The 17,235-nt window shown below is 34.2% G+C and overlaps 1 protein-coding gene across 34 annotated transcripts in view; it reads left to right on the top strand.

The window, feature by feature from the left end:
• Positions 1 to 17,235, top strand: part of PTPRD (protein tyrosine phosphatase receptor type D) — a 2,185,700-nt gene that overhangs the window by 255,895 nt on the left and 1,912,570 nt on the right. For 33 of the 34 annotated variants that reach the window (XM_049116106.1, XM_049116100.1, XM_049116099.1 and 30 more), the window contains exon 2: positions 9,506 to 9,560. The exons of the other annotated variant lie outside the window; for it this stretch is intronic. The gene's annotated coding sequence lies outside the window, so the exon portion shown is untranslated. The remainder of the gene's footprint in view (positions 1 to 9,505; positions 9,561 to 17,235) is intronic. 34 annotated transcript variants of the gene reach the window in all.

Genomic DNA, 17,235 nt, shown 5'->3' with positions numbered 1-17,235 from the left:
ACCTCAAAATGCTTGAACAAGAAATACATACAATTACATATGATCTTGGAATTACAAATACACACACACACACACACACATATAGCTATTACTGCTTGTGATCCATATTTCATTACTTTAACTTGTAACATGTAAGACAATTGTCTGTTTTAAATGCAGGACCTCAACTGCTCTACCTACAGAGGTGATGTAAAATTTCTACTTGAATAGCAATAAATCATGTTAATTCAGCCCTAGTCAGATGAAACTGAGTAGAAAGGATGGATGAAGAATAGGAATGAGAATGGTTGCAACAAACTATGGAGTATAAGAATCTGCCCAATTGAAGTGATGAAGTAACATTGGGTTAAGTACTTCCAGCTATGAAACAAGAAGTAGATCAGCAGGAGTGTTTGTATAATCATACTAACCTACTGATAGTAAAATAGGAGTAATTTTGTAAGTTTTTATTTTAGTGCAGTGTTTGCTTACAAATTCAGTGAACACAATTGAAGTAGTCTCAAAAATGAGGTGAAAATGGACCACCTGCCAAAGGTTAATGAGATAAAACGGGGTTGCATTGGAACTACAAGCAGAGCTCTCAGATTGATAAAATAAGAACCCACCTTCATACAGTCCTCTTTCCACTATATTCTCTTCTCAAAGTGAGGCTTAATGAAATTGGGTTTACCTATCAATGCCTCCAAAATTAAAATGGGTACCTAATAAGACTGACACTCAATCTTTCTAGTAAGATGCATTTTTCTTAAGAGAGTTGCTGACTCATCTATGCAAGTCTGCATTTTCAACCCATCAACCTTCACTATCAAAGTTCTATCTGGGAAGTGAACATGTCTATTATTTTGTGTGTCCATTTGCATTTTCCTAAGTCCTCAAATGTTCATTCCCTAAAAAGCTTAATAAATTAGTAAACAAAGGGGGAAAATATGAGGCATGTTTTCCTTGTGCAAAAGTGAAATTAAATTTTAAGAATCCTGTACTTGACAAAGTAGTTAGAATTCAGACATCTGGAAGATACTAACCCCTGATTTCCCAGTATCATTTCTTGGATAAATAATGAATTTTGACCCAAGCCTCTGCACATTTGAAAGCTAAGGGCCTCAGCCATGACTGAATCCAACATGGGTATTTAGCACCTTGGAATCATTTCATGGCTTCCACACAATATCCTTTCTCAGGGATGGATAAGAAGGGATGTATAAGAAGTTCTCCTTGAATAATCCATTTCTTCTTTAGAGAGGTTTTGTGTATGACTCTTAATCTCCATCTAAGTGTAATTGGGCACTGAGAGAAACAGATTAATTGTTGTCAATTGTATGATAGACACTGCAGAGATCCAGGACAAAACATGATTCATTGATTATAATCATGTTCAAGTAAGCCGTCCAAGAGAATATCATGTAAAATAAATATTATGTAAAATAAAGGCAGGATTTTAGATAATAAAATTGTTTAGAATGCCTACTTCCAAGATAAATTGACTTGGTTCTGCATGTTACTTCTTAGTTCCTTTGACTGCATTTGACTATAAAAGGAAATTCCTTGCTGATTAATTGCTGAAACATTTACAAACCTATAAGGATTTCATGGTTCATCTCCCCTATGATAAAATACAGAGGTGGAGGAGGACTCTATTCTGACCACTAATGTAATAGATCTACTTGTTAACTCATAAAATATTGTTTAATCCCTATCGTCTCATAGCTTGTTAACTTGCACCACCCTACAAGCTAGTTACACCCCTACATTTACCTTAAAAAGCATCATTAATATTTCTCTTTTCATTTTTGGAAATATAAAGCATCTGAATGCTGAATTGCTTTCAGCAACTTGATCCTGAAAATCTTCTAGTCTTATCAGGGTAAACTTCTGGTGATCTACAAATCCCATCCTATATATTTTCTTTTTTCTCCAAGTCTTCTTCATATTAAAGATATGCAGGCTTATTCTTTATAAGTCAAACAACCATGCTAAGTAGTATCCCCTCCATGAGAGAAAAAAATTGATAAGCTGAACTTCATTAAAATTGAAAAATATCTGCTCTGTAAAAGACACTGTGAAAAAAATAAAAAGCCACAAACTGGATGAAAATATCTGCAAAAGACACATCTGATAAAGGGCCATGTCTTAGTTCAGGTTACTATAAAAGAGTAACATAGATTAGGTGGCTTAAACAATAAGCATTTATTTCTCAGAGTTCTAGAGGCTAAGAAGTCTAAGATCAGGATACGAATAGATTTGGTATGTGGTGTGTGGTGAGGAACCTTTTCTAGATTTCAGACTGCAGCTTCTGGTTGTATCCTCACATGGAAGCAAGAGAACAAGAGAGCTAGAGACACAGATAGCATTCAGGAAGGCTTCATTCTCATGACCTAATCATCTCCTAAAGGCCCTACTTCCTAATGCCATAAAAATAGATGTTAGGATTTCAACATATAAATTTGGAGGGGTACAAAAAATCCAGTCTATTGCAGCCTCTTATTCAAAATATACAAAGAACTCTTGAAACTCAACAGTACGAAAACAAAAAACCCTATTAACAAATGGGCAAGATCCTTAACAGACACTTCATCCAAGAAGGTATACAGATGGCAAATAAACATATGAAGAGATGCTCTACATCATATGTCACCAGGGAAATGCAAATTCAAATAATGAGTTATCACTACATACTTATTAGGTTGGCCAAAATCCAGAATACTGATAATACCAAATGCTAATGAGGATGTAGAGCAACAGGAATTCTCATTCATTGCTGCTGGGAATCAAAATGGTACATCCACTTTGGAAGATAGTTTGGCAGTTTCTTACAAAACTCAACAACTTACTCTAACCATATTATCACCCAGAAATCATGTCTCTTGGTATCTACCCAAAGGGGTTGAAATCTTACATCTACATAAAATCCATACATAAAAAAAATTTAAAAAAATCCGTACATAGATGCTTATGGCAGCTTTATTAGTAATTGCCTGAACTTGGAAATAACTGAGATGCCCCTCAGGAGGTGAATAGATAAATAAACTATGGTATACCCAAACACTGGAATAGTATGGTGCTAAAAATAAATGAGCTATCAAGCCATGAAAAAACATGGAGGAACTTTAAACATTTCTTCCTAAGTGAAAGAAAGCAATCTGAAAAGACTACATACTGTATGATTCTAACTATAATACATTTTTAAAAAGACAAAATTATGTAGACAATAAAAAAAGATCAGCGGTTTCCAGGGTCTGCAGGGAAGAAAGGATAGATAAGCTAAGCACCAAAGGATGGTTAGGGCAATGAAACTACTCTCTACGGTATTATAATTATGGATATTTATCACTATACATTTGTTCAAACTCATTGAATGTACAATCAAGAGTCAGTCCTAATGTAAACCATAGATTTTGAGTGATAATGATGTGTCAATGTAGTTTCATCACTTGTAATGAATGTACCACTCTTCTGGTCTCTGGTCAGGGGTGTTGATAATGATGAAGGCTATGCATGTGTTGTGGTAGGAAGCATATGGGAAATTTCTGTATTTTCCACTCAATTTTCCTGTGAACCTACAACTGCTCTAAAAATGATGTCTATTTAATTTTTTTAAATCCCCTCAAAGAGAAAATAATTGTTTTTATTAACTATGTTAAAAAGGTACTAGAAATGAATGAGGAATTTGAACAGACATTTTTCCAAAGAAGATATGCAAATAGACAATAAGCACATAAAAAGTTTCTCACATCATTAGCCATTAGAGAAATGCAAATCAAAACCTCAATGAGATACCACTATAGTCTCAGTAAAATATGGTTATAATGAAAAAGACAGATAATAGCAAATATTCTTGAGGATGTGGAAAAATTGGAATCCTCACACATTGCTGACAGGAATACAAATGGGGCATCCATTTTGGAAAACAGTTCGACAGTTTCTCTAAACGATAAATATAGACTGGCCATATGATCCAGCAATTTCATTCCAAGGTATATATGCTCATGAGAATTGAAAACATATGCCCATAAAACCTCATACATAAATGTCCATAGCATGGCTTCATTTCTTTCTGTAAGCTCTAGCGGTATATACATTTCCTTGTCTTTTCCAGTTTCTAGAGGCTGCTCTATTCCAGAAGTTCATTCTGTATCCAAAGCCTGCAATGACAATGGCCAGTGGAGTCTTTGTCAGACCATATCACTCAGATTCTTACTCTCCTGCCTCTCTTTTTCACTTACAAGAACTCTTATGATAACACTGGGCTCACCTGAATAATCCAGGACTATCTCTACCATCTCAAAATCAGCTGATTAGCAATTTAATTCCACCTAAAAACTTATTATAATCCCCTTTGCCATGTAACATAATATATTCATACTTTCTGGGAATTACAATGTGGACATTTTGGGGGAAAGTTTTTCTGCCTACCATGAATGACTCTTTTTTGTTTGTTTTTTTATCATTTCTAAATGATTATTTTAAAATTAAGCCTAAATTCAATAGATATTGCCAAATGAAAACATCTTATTTAAACAAAAAAAAAAAATTAGTAGACATTTTTTAGAGCAGTTTTAGGTTTATAGCAAAACTGAGTGGAGAGTACACAGATACATCCCCTACCACAACACATTTATACTTGTTCATGTATTCAAAAAATCATATATTAATCTTCCAATTAATGACTCATTCTGATGACACTAAAAGTATTTAGGGACATGGAAACAAGTGGATTGGTGATTTTAGATGATTTATCATTAGAAGCTTAGATTTCTTTTGAAGGTTTTATTTATTTTATTTCAGAGAGAGACAGAGAGAATGTGTGCTGGGATGGTGGGGGGGGTTGCAGAGGGAGAGGGATGGCATCTCAAGCGGATTCTGTGCTGTGCATGGAGCCCAACATGGAGCTGGATCTCACAACCCTAAAATCATGACCTGAGCTGAAGCCAAGAGTCAGAAGCTTAACCCACTGAGCCACCCAGGTGCCCCAAAAGCTCAAATCTTAATATTGCCTCATAAAAATTGAAAAACACTTGCCTAAAAGAAAAGCAAAAGGTGCTCATGAAAAGCAGCATTGGTTTGGACTAGCCCCGGTGAAAGGCAGTGGAGTGTGAAAATAGGCAGGAACAAGCAAGAGAAGCAGAAATCACAGGGGTGAGAATAGTGTGGATGTAGCTCTTGAGAATAAAAATTGTCAGAGACCTGTAGGGTGGGTATGTGTACTAGTGAGGGGTGAGAAAATTATCTTTTCCCCATAGCCTAGGGTTTGGCCACCTGGCAATTATTAAACATTTGCTTTATCTTAATGACATCACACTTGTGCAGCACATAAAATTATAACCCTTATAAGATTTCAAACAAATTGATAATCAAATCAGACAGATGGACAGACTCAAGATCAGTCAGAGTTGAGCAGTTGCTATAAGGCCTATGCAGGAACACACATTCTGTGGATTTATGGGTACCTCTAATTTTCAGATCCACATCTTTTCTACCATTGACTTCAGTGACTGTAACCCAAGCACAGGAAAGCAAGATGCTCCTGCCTTCCCCCTTACCAGTCAGTCTACAGATGGGGGAAAAGATGCTCTCAGATCATTTCTCCAACTCTATTATTATGACACCGAACTTAGGATGGAAAAGGATAATGAGTTTGTTTTAAACCTATCTACTCAGATGTATTTTATGTACTCTACTCCGAATCTGGAATTCTAATATCACTTGCACCTTTGAATAATACCAAAGCTTATAAAAGTATAGCATATGTAGTCTATGCCATATTAAATTACTCTAACATACATGTTTATATTTTTCCAGTCTTCATTTTGTTTCCAGGTATTTCATACTCTGATTTGCTATTCTTAAACATTCTGAATCAGGCAATTGATTGATTTGTTAATGCATTTAAGACACAAATTTAGTCCTCACAATGAGCCAGGTATTGTATTAAATCCTGGGGAGAATAAGGCCAATAGATATACTTTGCATTCAAGAAGCACAAATTCTTGTTTTGGGTGACATTAACTAGGAGCTATGGACTGAATTTTGTTTCTAATTTTTCTTTTCATAATTTTATTCATGGACTTCTACTACTTTTTCAATAGAAACATTTATTCCAGCATTTTAATCTTAGGATACTATTTTGTTCTTTAAAATGCGATCACTGATTCTAATGTTTAATATTGTGGTTTTTGTATGATTAGTTAAATTTGATATAGTTTTACGTTGTCATACATAAAAGCAATTTAAAGATTACTCAAAATTAGCAAAATATATTTTCGTGTGTAAATTGATGTCAGAAATATATTGTGATGGCTTATAATTGATAATAACTGAGATTAGTTTCCTTATGCAAAAAATAATTATTGAGCACTTATGAGTCAGGAACTCTGGAAGGTAATTAAAATTCATCAGTGTACAAATAGATTAGTCTTTTTCCTTTAGCCTTCACAAAGCTCCCTTTCAAAGAGAAGCTGGGAAAGGAAAATAAGGCTCAGAAACAGAAAATTAATAACAGAAGTATAATAAGTGTTATGCGAGATTTACTAGGGTTAACACTAGCAACCTAAAATGAGTATCTCATATAAATATGGACAACCAAGAAGACATAGCATCAGGGATTTTTTCATGTGTTTCTGACTTTCGTTTGCTTTTTTATTTTTTAATGTGGTATTTACAAAAGGTGTGGGGTAAAGCTATTTAAATGGAAAAGATGATTAATTTTAAAACAGTCATACCATCTATATCTTTGTGCCTTTTGAGGAATTGCACTTTTGTCATTTTTTCATTCAGAAAAATATTTAATTTCTAGCAGGAAATGCAGTAGTAGGTAAATGCATAATAGAGGAAAACACACGGTATACCTTAGTGCAATCTACATTACAACACAAAGGATTGTTTAAATTACCTTGTTTTAGTCTATGAATGTCCAGTATTCACTAGATAATTATACAAGCATATGTTGGAATTTGTCATATGAAATACTGTACTGAACGGAAAAATTAAGAATGAACAAAATTATACTTTAGATAAGCATGTGCTTTTATTTGGAGACAAAAATTTGTTTCTTTTTTATGTATTATTCAAATATTTTGTCTTAAAATACCTATCCTGTGGTTTTCTAGCGTATAAATTAATGCTTATATGTGTTTATCTATTGCTTCAAAGATTCACTAATAATCTTCCTTCTTACTACGTTAATGCCTTTCTCATTTCTTAATGCATGCATATTTTTATTTTAAATGTATAGAAATAGGAAGAAAAAAAAGGCCAGTGGCAATACTGAAGTTTTGAGATGTTTGAGTGTTCATTTGCAAACATTGTAAATTTCTTGTATATACTACTTGATTTAAAATGATGGCTATATTCTTGAATAAAAGTAAACAAGTAAAGAGGCCTTGTCACCTGTAAGTGACAGAAAACAACTTCAAGGGCACACTCATGATGTGAACAGAAGTCAATATGATCTGATGGTCTCCCAATGAAATGCATGTGAAGTCCATACTAATTAGCTTGTAAATCAGACTAATACTTGAGTTTATTTGGGCCAGAAAGACTACCTACTGTCAAGCAATCAAGTACTACCCCTTTAATTGCAATTTATTTCAACAACCACAATTTATTGATCCTAGCATACACTTATGCCACAGCAGTATCATTATTTGACTTTATTTTAACAGCTTCAAAAGGTTAGAAAGTTAGAAACCACTGTGAAAGAAACCATTAAAATGTTGAGTTGCTATTGCTTTATACTTTATGCCAAGCAGTGTTTACTATATATGTGGAATTATATAAAAGGAGAAATAAAAAGGACCTTATATTCATTGGCACTTAATATGAACTATTGCTTTCTTATACTGAATATTACTTAATAATCACAAAACACACAGACAAAAACAAGGAGGATCAATATGGTAGTTTGCATTTTACAGATAAGCTGCAGCTTAGAGACCTTAAGTACATTTCTCAGAACTGTAATGTTAAAATGTTAAGACCTTTATCTGACTCCAAGGCACATGTTTAATTGTTTGCATGATTTCTTACATGATATTTGTACACTGAGTATTCTATAATACTGTGGTCAACTTCAAACACCCTAAGTGATACTCTAAGTGCAAAGACAGCTTATCCACGTGAGTTTTATATCCAGTATGATCTTTAAAACATAAAACATCAATATCTGATCACTCATTCATTAGCCGTATTATGTTGTATAAGCCAAGGCATTTTATTTATTTGTTTGTTTGTTTGTTTATGCATTAGAGTTGTGAAATTTCACTTTGGAATTTTCACCTAATTATATAATGTACTGAGTAGGTTTGTTAAAATAACTTTTGTAGCTTCAAAGAATATTTAGGAAACATTCAGTAGATATAGAGTGGTTTAAAGTTTGGTATTTCTTCCCCCCCACCCTAAAATTAAAAAGGCCATCTGACTTAATTTTGACAAATAAAAATTATGTATATCTAAGGTATACAGCGTGATTATTTGATATTGTGTACCATGTGAAATATTCATCACAATCAAATCGGTTAACATATCCATCACCTCATATAGTTAGCATTTGTGTGTGTATGTGTATTTGGTGAGAATACTTAAGATCTACCCTTTCAGCTAATTTCAAGTTTATAATACAGTATCGTTAACTATAGTTACATTGTTGTATATTGGATCTACAAAAGTTATTTATATTGTATAACTAAAACTGCATATCCCTGGACCAGAATCTTCCATAGCCTACTCCCTGATAACCACCATCCTATCTTTGTCTCTATGAATCTAACATTTTTGATTCCATATACAATTAAGAACAACATGCAGTATTTGCCTTTCTGCATCTAGCTTATTTCACTGAGATAATGTCATCAGGTTCTTCCATGTTGTCACAAATGGCAAGATTTCCTCCTTTTTAAGGCCCACTAATATTCCTCTGTGTGTGTATGTGTGTATGCATGTGCATATGCACACATATGAGTATGTAATCACAATTTCTTTATCCATTCATCAGTAAACAGACATATGGGAATGTAAATTGGCACAGCCATTAGAGAAAACAGTATGGGAGTTCCTCAAAAAATGGAACCATAAACATTATGATCCAGCAATTTTACTTCTGGATATATATCCAGAGGATTTGAAATCGATATCTTGAAGAGATATCTGCATTATTCACAAGCAAATATGTGGATACAACCTAAATGTTCCTCAATGGGAGAATGGATAAAGTGTGTAATTTTTTACACACACATTCTCAGTAGGCCTGAGTGACTGACTAGCTATCAAAAAGCTTCATGCACCTTCTGTAAATCCTTGACTAGATTTAAGCCAGTGTTAGTCTAGCCTACAGGAGGGGACAAAAAAGTGTAAGTCCTAAATTTCTTCTTTGTATCTTCCAGAGTAGCTATGCTTTCAATGTGTCCATTTTTGTCACTTCTATAAAACTTTATTCACAGAATAAACAAATAAATTGTAAAATGTTAATGAAATTAGAAATCCTGGATCTAGTCCAATGTCCTCACTTTTGCAGGTGAAGAAATGGAGAATCAAAGAAGTAAAGGACCAGTCTCAAAGTCACACTACTAGTAAGTAATGCCTGTAGAACTAGAATCAGATATCAGACTGTTTGACCTGCACCCTAGTAGTTGCAGAATGATTTCTCATTTTATACACAATGTTGAAAACTCTGTGTAAAGCTGTTTCTATCGTTTTTTAGACCACCTTGGTCAGTGGCATTAATTGAGTGCCACCTGTGTCAACTCGCTAAACACTTCAGAGGATACTTAGAAAGTGCAGTACAGGATGTTCTTTTTACAAAGAGACAATGTAGCTCATGAGATGGTACAGCAAAAAAAAAAAAAAAAAAAAACACTGGAATTCATCCTAAGGATTTCCATGTTCAAGATGCTTAATACGAATCGTTCCATTTAATCTTCAAAATATAATAGAGATGGTTTTATTCTTATTTTGGAAATAAAATGAGGTTTTAAGGTGGTTGATAGTTTGCCCAAGTACATAAAGCTATTTAATGTCACAGCTAATTTCAAATCTAAGTCTCTCTGACTTTAAAGATGCCCACTTTTGTACTACAGAATTCTGTATTTAAACAGAAAACAAATAAAGGCTTTGATCAACACAAATAGTACATAATTCCAAGCAAATATAATATAACCAGTTATAATAATATGCTGCATAGTTCAAGGTGCTAGCAGAAAATTAAATAGTGAAAGATCAGCTTGGTTGACCCTGTAAAAAAATTGACATGTTCTTGCTACAGACTCACACCTGACAATTCTTTCAAAGCTTGTTGCTATTAAAGGCATTATATATAATGATATCTGTATGAGCGGAAAAATATTGGCAACACATATATAATGCACTATAGGTAGAGTTTGAGGACTTCTCAAGCTACAGTGTAATGAGCGTTTCAAAGAGGGAAGGTTTACTTTAGCTGTTGGGATATGAAAGAATTGCCAACCAAAGTACATGACATTTTGAGCTGTATGGGATATACATATGAGGAGTTGGATAAAATCATTTTCTTTCAAGAAGAGTATATGAGAAGCATGGAAGTGGAAATAAGTAGAGACATTTGGCAATAGGGTATAGGCTAACTCATAGAAAATGACAAAGAAAAGTGAGACATTATTTCAAAATGCTGGGCTGAGATGCATTGGTAGAAGTCTTTGAAGCCTGGTTTAAAAGAATATATTTTACCATATAAGAAATAAGTAGTCATTAAATGTGTTGGACTTTTGTTATTATTTTTGTTTGTATAATCAGAGCTGTATCTTGGGAAAAAAATGTGATAGCTTTATGATGCATGGGCTACATGGGTGAAAATCAGAAGTGAGGAGACCAAATAGCAGGTGTGAAAATATGAGAGCAAACATATCTACTTAATGTTTATCTGTTAAGATAATTAGACATCTCCCCTCCCCAGTAGCTATAATCACTCAGATTTCTATAGTAACTTTGAAGGGGAAGTATTATTGACCTGATGTACCGTATCTTAAGGCAATTTTCCCTCAAGGAAACAAATAAAATTCCATAGATCCAATATCCATTTTTCTCCCAATTGCCCCTTTTCTTGATATTTGTTAAACAAATAAATAGGTCCTTTTCAATCTACATATCTACTTGAAAATTCCTGTTGTGAAAGGGAGAAGACAGATGTCATGATAAATTTTTTGTTGTTGTTGTTATTATTATTATTATTATTATTATTATTGAATCCTATCTCTTCCTAGAGGGATCTTTCTCAGTGAAAACTTTCCTTGTGTTTTGAGGATCCCTGTTTACTTAAAATTTGCACTTCAGATGAAGGAAGGCAGGAGTAAGGGATACTCTTTTTATCTCCTGAGGTAGCATAAACAAACTCAAAGTAGTTTTGTTATCCTAAAGAATTTTACTGGGATAACAAAAGAGCACAATAATGAAAAAACCTTCATGCAAACTTTAAATCATTTAGCTTCTGAAAGGTCAACTGCAAGGTTTTAACACCCAAACAGGGAGGAAAGAGCCCTAAAGCTCTCTGCCCTTGTACTAGATAAACAGCACAACTCTTGCTCTTAATGAAGATTCCACTTTAAACCCACAGAACTCCCCTAATTTTAGAACCGTTCTTATTCCAGGAATCCTATGCATCCATTAATGAAGCTGAACAATACCATCCCAAATAGCCTGTTTCTTCTTAACTATGATCTCTTAAGTAATGGAGGTTGCACTCTGAATAATTTGTTTTCTTCTTGCTCAGTTGATTTCACACCCATGAAAATTTTTTCAGATATTTTTTTCTTTCTTACATTACATTTTGACCCTGGGTCCTCTTTAAGAATGTGCTTCTTTGAATTTATATTAATTGGCCTTATAAGCAATATATCTGCTAAATGTATCCCCTTCATATTGAATCTCTGTTCTGCTTTCTTAGAGAGAAAAAGTATTTTTTTTATCCTTTCCAAACACTGGCTATCCCTCTCAAAGGCAATACCATTGCCATTAAAGATATTTTTGCTAAATTGATACATATTAACATGAACATTTCTGAGCTTCTAAGGAAACAGCACTTTCATGTAGGGGCTATTCAAGTTTATATATATATATATTTTTTTTTTCTTTTCAAAAGCTTTAATACTCAAGATGGGAACAACAGCTGGAGCATTCTAGTGGCAGGATAATCATTTCGTTTCTAGAAAAGGTTCATTGCTGAGGTACCAAAACAGATTATCATGCTGAAGAGTTCTCTCTTCCTTTTGCTGTGTTCTTCCCTGAATAAGCTGTCGAACAAGGCAGAAACTACAAATAAAGCTTATTTCTACTGCATTCATGAAGCTTTTCTCAGTGTCAGTGTTCTGAGATTCGACCAAAGAATGAGTGCCACCTGAAGGCTTTCCTTCATCCACAATATCCAAAGGTTCTCTCTTGTCTAGGTTCTTAAGCATGAAGATGCTAACAAAAGCATTTCTCGATGGGGAAAGCAAACAGATAGCTAGCTATTCATTATGGATTTTCCAGTGTTCCTAACTTCTAACTGAAAGATTTCAACATATATAGATAGATAGATAGATAGATAGATAGATAGATAGATAGATACATAGATAGATACATAGATAGATAGATATAGATATAGATAGATAGATATAGATATAGATATAGATATAGATATAGATATAGATATAGATAGATATAGATAGATATAAAAATAAAACAAATAGATATAGATATAGATGATATAGATATAGATATATCTTGACATTTTGTTTGGCCAGGTATTTGTAATAAAAAGGTGAGTGAGAGTTTTGGGTGAGAAATGGAAGTGGCACTCCAACTTTACCAGTAGATAGAGTGAAAGTCAAAATAGGCCAGCCTGTGAGGGTTTGATACGAGCACTGAATCTCCACAGCACTGTGTATGACACACAGAAAACTATTTGTTAAGTGAATACATATATTACTGGCTTGCAACTGGCAGCCTCTTATCTGTTTTGTTGTTGTTGTTGTTGTTTTTTGTTTTTTGTCTATTGGTGAAAGTAGTCTAGCAGATCAGTTAAAGATGACATTCGTATGGGTAGAAATCTAGCCCTAGAATTCAGGCAGCTGCCTCAAGAATCAGTTCTCTGCTTGCTTGGCTGTCATTCAATAGCCTAAAAAGAGAGTTTGTGCCGAGACTGAGCTGTAGCACCAACAAGATGGTCTCCACATTGTTTCCTGGTTTTAACTATGGTACTGCTAGCAAGACTTAGGGGCATCCATTTACAGTTTTCTTTTTATACGTTCCAAATTGGTCTTTGAGGTAAAAACAATAAAAAATAAAAATAGAATGAGCTTCATGTGATAGAGATGAAGCTTCATAACTTTTAATATCTCATGTAGATAAGTGAGGGAAAACATTTGCTTTGTTTCCCAAAAGGATACATTAATAAATTCTATAGTACTATGACATTTTTAAAGAAAAAAGGGATTGTTAAAAACGTATTTTAGCATAAAAATATCATTATGGGAGGTTCCTTGGCACAGAGATAAAGACTATAGATTCTTCAGAAACTCAATATGAGTAAAATAATGGATTCTACCATTTATTATTTGTTTGACCTTGGAGAGGTTTTCAAATATTTCTGTGCCTCATTTTCTTCCACTGTAAAAACATGCACTTCATAGAGTTATTCTAAGTATTAAGTTAATGCATGCAAAGTTTCTGACACATAAGCATAATAAGCTTTTGTTTTGAGCATTGTTAAAGTTTGCTGACTTAGTATTATATTTACATCTGAAATTTTTGGTTTCTTGAACTTCTCAAATTATCATGGAAAAGAAATAAATCATGAGTCCATATACGAAGTCTTGTTTTATATTTACGTTTCAAGAGCACAAATTCTGTATGTTAAAATATTATTAATTTGTTTAGTATATATTCAGTTGCACTCTGCCTCATATTTTTCTCATAAATTTCCTATTCAAATGCACAGTAAGTTGATAGATATGATTCTTTGGCACCAAGTCTAAATCCATTTGGAATGTGACATTAAGAAAAGTAAGCATGCTGCGTTGGTAATATATCCATATCTATAAATGTATTAATCTGTATGTGAATTGCTATTTCTAACCCTCACTTTTTAAAGATCTTTGCATTAAATTTTATTTGGAATTTGTAATGAAATGCATGCACATATAATGTGATATTGAGGGGGAAATTCTTTTTATAAATTAACATTTATTAAATTGACTTAATTTTAATATTATACTTCACCTCCACACACGTTTAATAAATCAAATATGGACCACTAAGTTTTGAAATTATAAAATTGAAAAGATATTTTGTTGAAAGAAATTATATATTCTAGAAAATTTCACTCTATGCCTATTATTTTGCCAATGTTGCACTTCGAAGCCAATTCTCCTAGTCTGCTTTATCAAATGGTTCCCTAACGGTTCTTGAATATGGATCCTCTCTACTCAAAACCTCCCAAGAAGTTCGTTATTTTTTCATTGCACATCTGGAAACATCTCATCTCCATGTATATACAGGATAGCCTTCAATTCTATCTCCAGATTCCAAAGCACTAATTGTCCTTTCCAGTCTCATTTTAATATCATGCCCTTGATTGCATCCTTGGGCTGCATCTCTCCTCCCATGATGCCTTAGTGTCTTTTTTCTGATATTGCTCTTATCAAGAACCTCCTTTTAGTTATTTGCCAAACCGGTTTTGGCCACTAATGGAAATAAAGCTTTCTTTTATTGTTTGTTTAAAACTTGTTTTATTGTTTCTTTTATTGCTTTCTCACTTGTTCATGATTTTGTTTAATCTTCGATCATCTAGGTTGTCAGAATTTAATTTTCTTAACTATTGGTGCACCAATTCCCACCGAGCCCAGTTCTTCATGTTATGTTCTTACCTGTGACTGAATTCTGGCCAGAGGAACATAGGCCAAGCTATGTGTTCCACTTTCTGGCCCACACAAACTTCTAATGCCTGATTCTTCATGATTTTTCCCCTCCTATTTTGACTTTCAGAGTCATATAAAATCAGTGGTCTTCCAAAACACTTTTGCTCTGTTTCCTTTTTCCTGACCAACTTACTAATCTCTTTCCATCCATACTCTGGGATTCATTCTTGGCTTTCACCTAGTTTGGCTTAATGTTGGCTAGAATTCTACTATATCCAGTAAATATCACCAACACTCATTTTAGTTACAGACACAAACAGAAAGTGGGTAATGTCCCACTAGCATTATGCTGAGGGCTGAATTTGTTTATATTTCCATGGGATTTTTATATATACTTTTGGAGAAAGTTAGTTTGCTAGGAAGAGGGACTGACAAAAATAATAAGCTCAATAGTTTTAAGTGACACTTTGAACTAAACTGAGGAACGTAAAGTGAGGCTATGGGAAAGCACAAGAACATTGAAACAGAAGTATTTCTGTCAGTGGCTTAAAGAAGTTCCACATTCCTGGAAGAAAGAGAAGTAATAGTAGATAAGTCCTGTAAAAAAAGAAGTTTTCTCCACAGGATGAGGGAAGGATACCTTTTAAAATTTGGTATATTGGCCTTTTATAATTTCTGTTCATAGTCTTTGTTAACTAAAGTGATGAACAGCTTTCAGACTTTCTCCAATCTTTAGTTTACACCTACTTTTATGTACAATAAATACTTAGCTTTAGCACCTTGCCATTTGGTATTTGCCAAATACCAAAACATGGTATTTTTGTGTGTATATTAACCATGTTTTCTTACCACGTAAAGTGGCCTATTTAGAATATTTCATTCTAAACAGTATTTCATTTTATATGTTAAAGATGACAATGACGAAGACTTGGGTCAACTTTTACATGATTTCTGTAGCATCTGGTAAAAGGAGGGGAATTTTTTGTAGCAACAGAAAATATAAATGTCCTGTATTTAATGTCCTAGTTCAAATGATAAGGTAGCAAGACTCACTCAAGTGCCCAAGTGCAGGAGCTTATTACAGTGTTTTGTTTTGGTGCAAATTAATGATCAGAGACTGAGATTGCCTTAGCCAATAGTTTATTTAACACAAGGTTACCGTGGGAATTTCATAAGCCAGTAGCATACAGGATAATGTCTCTTAATAAGCCAGCAAGGAAATAAAATAGATCTAACCTAGTGATAGATTAATCACACTATTGTTCCAGGCAAGGAGAGATGAAAGGTAAAAAGTCCACATTTAGTTAAGGCATACCTTTGTCTGAGTTGGTATTCAAGAGAAGTGGCTAACCCAATTGGTAGTAGGTATCCAGCTGCCAGTGCAGGAGTAAAAGGACCCTGTTGCTAGAGCACGTTGCTAGGGAAACAGCAGGACAGGGCTGGTGATGGGTAAGAGGATCTTCTTCATGGGGCCACAGACAGCTTTCACCACAGCTTGTAAAAGAATCACCCTCAAAAAAAAAAAAAAAATCACCCTCGCTGTGGTGGGAGCTAATTGCAGTACAGTCTTCAAAGAGCGACTGTCGATCAGCAAAGTATAGCATTGCCCACAATGAACATTCTTGAGTAGTCCTCACAAAATCTCCATGTTTATGGTTAAAATATCCTCTTGCCACAATTGCTTTTTCCTATGTTTTTATTGCTAAGCCCCTAGTGAGACCCCGCAGCAGCTGAGCTACTGAGTCCTTATTGGTGAGAACACATAAGATGATGACACCTTGACCCAATTTACTTCATTCTTATATCAAAACAGCTTAACATGATTTTAGCAACGGACTGAGTGATTTTCATTGGTATCCTAGTGCATGCATGGAAATGGCCGCCCTTAATTAGGTAGACTAATATCCCTTCTGAAACTGTACTTTTTCTAATAGAAGTAAATATTATCTCTCTCCTCTCTCCCGACCTCTCCAGGTCCCCATACCCCTCAAAAATGAAATTAGAAAACAGCAGATTCCACTCTTGTCAGGGAAGCCAATTAAATGGCTGAGGGTGTCTGTTTCTGTGTCCTTTTCAGAAACAATTGTATCATTAAATCGCTGAAATTGTAGTGTCAGCAGGAAATAGAGCAAATAGCTGCCAAAGGGAGAAAAAATATGAACCATACAGCTACTTTGATGTCTTCCGGCCCTCCTTCCCAGTGTCTATTGCTGAACAAGCTACAAACAAAATGTGAGGGAGCAGGGGCTTATGTGTATGAGCCTGGGTGGCTTTAACCTCCTTTGCTGGGAGGCTTGCTCACTGATTTCTTCTGCTCCCACTTGACACCTTAGGCAGACTACACTAACTAATCAATGTTTCAAAACACAACTCCCAC

Source organism: Canis lupus, chromosome 11, assembly GCF_003254725.2.
Source record: "Canis lupus dingo isolate Sandy chromosome 11, ASM325472v2, whole genome shotgun sequence".
In the NCBI taxonomy this organism is placed as follows: Eukaryota; Metazoa; Chordata; class Mammalia; order Carnivora; family Canidae; genus Canis; species Canis lupus.
The sequence above is the reverse complement of the archived record's forward strand: the minus strand, read 5'-3'. Positions and strand labels throughout refer to the sequence as shown.